The 5,771-nt window shown below is 42.9% G+C and overlaps 1 pseudogene; it reads right to left on the bottom strand.

The window, feature by feature from the left end:
- Positions 1 to 327: 327 nt before the first annotated feature.
- LOC123155955 (uncharacterized) lies at positions 328 to 3,580 on the bottom strand (annotated as a pseudogene).
- Between the last annotated feature and the right edge of the window lie 2,191 nt (positions 3,581 to 5,771).

Raw genomic sequence — 5,771 nt, 5'->3', positions numbered from 1 at the left:
TTCGAAGAACAAAACCCTAGACTAGATAGAACAGACACACATACGGAATTATCAGGTCATAATGCATCACAGAGGAAGATAATATGTAAAAGTCTGGAAACTGATATGTCATAACACAACCTATTAACGAAAGGGTTTAACCAATGTCACACAGCACTGGATATATGTCCGAGCATCAGCAGCTCTCCCATATATCTCCCGGGGATTTCTCCACAGGAACCCTTACTGCCTATACTGTTCACCAGTCTTATTATTATTATTATTATTATTATTATTATTAAGAATTTAAGATAAAGCAGCTCTTCAGTTGCCCCTCTTCCGGCAGGCCTAGAACGGCATGCCGTACTCATCGCCAGCAAATTGGGGGCTCCAGACCCAGAACGCATTTTCGGCAACACCGGACTAGTTCGCAGGATCGTACACCGAGGCATCTCCAGCGGCGGGTTCTTCGGCCATGGGTGCGTTGTTGACGACATTCGCCGGATTTGCTGGCTGAAGTGCCTGGTTCCAGGCTTCGTCTTCCTGGAGCAGTTCCTCTGGTGAAATGCCATCTACCTGGAGCAGATCCACTAGTTCAAGGCCTTGCTGCTCCTGCTGTCCTTCCATCTGGTTCATCCAGAATTTCTCCACCTCTTCCCAATCCAAGTCACTGAAAGGCTCAGACTGCGCATTCTCTGCAGCGGGGTGGTAGTTACTCCCTCCGTTCCGAATTACTTGTCTCGAAAATGGATGTATCTAGAACTAAAATACATCTAGATACATCCATTTCCGAGACAAGTAATTCCGAACGGAGGGAGTACCTGCTAGATCCACCAGATAACCAGCGCCCATGTTTGCAGCAGGCACCTCGTTCACTTCATACGGAGTAACTGCGGCGTGCGCCTCGTCCATGGTGTCTTTCTGCAGAGTAACTGCGGCGTACACCTCGTTCATGGCGTCTTTCTGCAGAGTAGCTGCGGCATGCACCTCGTCCATTATGTCTTCCTGCGGAGTAACTGCGGCGTGCACGTCGTCCATGGTGTCTTTATTCATGTCATCTCTCTCCAGGTTGATGACAATCTTGCCTGCTGATTCAGTACGACTGATCTCTCTCTCCAGGTTGACGGAAATGTTGCGTCCATATCCATCAAGTGCCTTGCTCCTTATAGGTAGCACCTCACATTTGTATGACAGGCTCTCATTATAGTACTGTAGGCTCTCCTCGTAACGGTCCCAGATGGACTTGGTACCATGTATCAGAACTGGAGGTGGGCATGCATTAGTCTGAGAAACTCGTGCTCCGGCCAAACTCTCCCCTACTTGTCCCCACGGCTTTCCGGGGTAATTGTACCACATAGTAGAGCTTGCTGAACTTCCCTCCACATGTGGCCATACCATCCCGGGGTACTTGTCCCAGATAGCAGAGGCAACCCCATGTGTGAAATGCGTCTGGGTTGTTGCCGGATGATTATTGGGTTTAGCACTGGCTACCTTGTATGCTTATGCAATCATCTCAGATAATTCTTTCATGCTGGCATAATGTTGATAAACCTCTTCATTGTGAGATAACTTCTGCGCCCGCAACCGGTGTTTCTACATCAAAATACAGAACAGAACATTCAAGACAGGGATCACACATCACAATATAGAAAGTGAGAATAATGCAGAAATTTTAGTGCTTAGCATAACAACGCTGAAATAGATGAACTTGAAACTTGTCGAGTATGCACGTTTTTTTTCTCAAACACGCACCCGGACGTGTTTCATTTTGTATTACAAGGAGAGTGCCAAGAAAGCACAAACAGTACAAACAAACACTAGCAACAAGGCCAAAAAGAAGCCAAAACCCTACTGCTAGCATCAGCTAAGGGTAGACCAAAGTCATGTTAATAAGCCCCCAATTTAACCGATAAAGGAGAAAATACCAATAAAGTAGTACGTTGTTCACAAAATTCGCAGAAATGTGATGACAATTATTAATCCGTCGATTTGGTAAACTGGGTTATAATAATGATTTGGATAGTCTGATTATTTACGAATTAGGACAACTTGCTAACATGCAAAAAAAAAATCAATTGTGATTGGTTCTGTAACAAAATCTACTCCTGAAGCTGCATTGTTTGGAAATTTGAAATTTGATCTAGAGTACCATACAAAACTTAATCTCCATGGCATGCAGAGACAGAGAGTACTGACTACTGAGTACTAACGCAGGTAAGAGACATCCATGTACATGTGTTTCTTCTGGAAAATAAAGACATCCGCGTACATGTGTTTCTTCTGGAAATGCATAGGTTGTCAGCTTCTACTACTTATCTTCGTCTATTAAACAAACAAAATTTAACAAAAACTTACATACTGCCTATTGATGTACTGGCAATACCGCAGTTGCAGATAAACTAAATCGATCACCCACCTGGAGATGGCTTGCGATGTGCTGTATGGTCAAATTCAAATCCTTGGCATTCATGTACTGGTGAATTTTTCTTGCCGTAGCAGCTGTTGGCCAAAACAAAAGCACAAACTCAAAGGTCATGCTTTTTCAGCAGTTAAACATAGCAAATGACTAATTTATGCCAAGTGCAGATAGCCTTACACGCCCCAAGCACTTCAACAGCCCGCAAAAACTTTTCATGGAGCTCACTGCTCCATATGAACCGACCCAGATTATCTGAATAGACATTCACGTTCAACGCATCTTGTTCTTCATCCTCAGTTTCAGACCTGTGATTTTTAATAGACCTGTGTTGCAGTGCTCTCATCCTCAGAAAATTTACGGTTTTAGTATCCAACAGCTTAACCACATTGGAGCATGTTCCAAGGGTCATGCGTGCAGAGACTGCCTCATCATAGGCACACATAGCTGCAGCCAAGAAACAACACTCCTAGATTAATGAGTTCGGGATGGAAGAAAATTTTCTTAAAACAATACAGCTCTGAATACAAATGCTTACAGATGAGAGGCACTTCCAGTTCATTCAGGACGTGGTGAAACAGCTGCAAGGTGCCCACCTCTGTATTGCAAGGATGAACTTCCGCTACTATCAAATCAAGCTCCTCATCTTTAGCAACCCCCCTTTTAAGGGAATCTAGGGCCTCTTCCCCTGTTTGGAAGGGAAGAACTACAAAACAGTAGAAGTTAGACTTAAAACTTTGAGAGCAAACACCATGTTATCATGTCCAAATATAGTTATATTAATATCCCAACCTGCACACACCATTGCAACTAGTGAGTATCTTCTAAACTAATATAGCTACTTGGTATGTGTTTTTTCCCATTTGACCACATAATCCAACACTTTCTGCAATCTAATAGCACTTGGAAGGGCGGCCCAGTAACTAGCAGCTAGCTATATCCCATTACGAACTACATATGCTGCCTCTGTTTAAACTGTGAAGTTCACGCAATATATTACACACACATATGCTGTATAAACTAATGGTCCTTTGGAAGGGTGACAGTGACACCGTGACACTATATCCTATATGGAACTGCATCTGTCTCCTTTCTGTTTAAAAATGTCACACATCTACAGAAATGCTCCACATATATGATGGTTGTACGATCTATACATGATACCGAGGACAGGTTCACTGCCATGTGGGGCCATAGCTCGCCAAGCTTCACGTCATGAGAAGCGTTATATATCCACACACGCAAGCCATCCAACCGTTAATTAGTGGTCCAGATCATGATGGATAGAACATATAAATATTCCCACCGGACGACCGTACACCCTAACTTCACGCCAAGCGGCCGTACACCCAAACTTCCCGCCAAACAGCCGTACACCCAAACTTCCAGCCAAACAGCCTTACACCCAAACTTCCCACCAAACAGCAGAAATATGGAATATCCGAAATTCGATCAGATGTGCCTGTGTGGATAGAAGACACCAACAGACATCAAATCGTGCCTTTTATAGTCGCCCCATGAATATGCAAAATCTTGGGCAAAGTTGTATCAGATCCAAATGATGAACCTACTATCTTTCATTCTCCCTCTAAAAACAACTTCCTTTTTGGACAGGAAAGGGAAAATACGAATTGGAGATGCTTGGGAATTGAAGTGCGTACCTTTGAAGTTGAATCTAGCAAGCGTATTGCAGATGGTCCACAGGGAAACCGGATCCTGATCAAGAACTAAAACTGAAAGATTTTCTATCAGGTCAGTGAGACCCTATGGGGAAGAAACGAAGGCTGCCAATGTTTGCGATGGATCTAACCATATATGGATATAATACCTTCTTTTGGCGTAAGACCTTCACCAAGGGCAAAAGATACACACTATATACCAGATGATGTCAGAAAAGGACAAGAATTTAATCCATCTAATTTTTTATTCAAAAGCTGACCTGTATTTGGACAGGGAGGTTGAACAAGATATACTTACTTGGAAATACTCCCTCCGTCCGAAAATACTTGTCGGAGGAATGGATGTATCTATACGTATTTTAGTTTTAGATACATCCATTTTTATGCATTTCTCCGACAAGTATTTCCAGACAGAGGGAGTACAAGGTAAAACATCATTATTTTGTCCTCTTGTGCTTCTTCAGTTTCCAATGTAAAGAACATGCAAGACCATGTACAATGCAAGCCGATGCTTATCTGTAGAGAGCAGATGCTTAACTAGGCACCCCTATCACAGACATAAGCACCGGTGCTTAAGAAAAACATAGTTTATTTTACTAAGCACCTCTCTAAGCATCTTGCATTGTATATGGTCTAAGAAGGTGTGAACCCTTACCATCATGACTTCATGTTATCTATTCTCTATCATCACGCTTGGCACACCCTTTGATGTGACCCGACCTGCATTTCGAACAGTCAATGCATGAACAAGTTAAAGAAAGACAAACAGATTGAACAGATGCATGAAAGCCTCATTGTTCTATTTACTTCTCTTCTGTTTCGAATTTTGTTGTCAAATTTACCTATGGCCCATATAGGGCACATGCATGTTCTCCCTAGCTCTCGCCCATGGTACTATTTATTTTCTTCATTCAGTACCTAGTGTTCATATGAAAGAAACAAAGCAAGCAGGCCATTCACCTATTTATTAGCAAACATATCAATACTTCAGTTGCAACCATTAGAACTTCCAAGTCCTAAAGGGTCTCAAGTCTCAACTTTCAAATGTCAAAACAGACCAAATGGTGATGTGCTGCTTTAAGATAATTCCTCAGAAAAATGTCTGGAGGGTAAATAAGGTAATTTCTTGGCCAGCTTCATTATTTATAACATGCAACAGTTTCATTGATTTATAGCATGCTGTCATGCATACCAAGAATCTACTACAAGGAGTCTTCCAGTGCACAGGTGTCATGACGATATGTCATATGATCAATGGGTTAATGCATGCCGGTGAATTTGATCTTGCGGCGGTACCTGGCGCATGGCTGGCAATGTTGCAAGCACGCAATCCTACATGATGTATGCATGAGCACTAATTGCACCGATGTAGAAGATAACTTCACAAAAGACAAAAAAAACACTAGCTGTAGCCGCGATTGCATCGCTATCTTAATGCCGCAACAGACACTCACTCTAGCCCCAATTGTATCACCACGTCTGCTCTTTTTAGGCACCAAACCTACATATGGATCTATCTTCAGGAAAGTGTACCAACAACAAAACAAATATGTGCAATTGATTTTTCTATAAAAAAGGCATATATAACCGACTCCTTAACAAGGAAGATGGAAGCAACACTGAGGTGTACGAAAACGCAACTATAGGAGTCCTGCGCTCTGGCGACCGCCGCCGCCCCCGCCGGCGCGGGCGCCGTG

The sequence above is a fragment of the Triticum aestivum genome, chromosome 7B (assembly GCF_018294505.1).
Source record: "Triticum aestivum cultivar Chinese Spring chromosome 7B, IWGSC CS RefSeq v2.1, whole genome shotgun sequence".
Classification (NCBI taxonomy): Eukaryota; Viridiplantae; Streptophyta; class Magnoliopsida; order Poales; family Poaceae; genus Triticum; species Triticum aestivum.
Note: the sequence above shows the minus strand (reverse complement) of the source record. Positions and strands in the feature narration are given on the sequence as shown.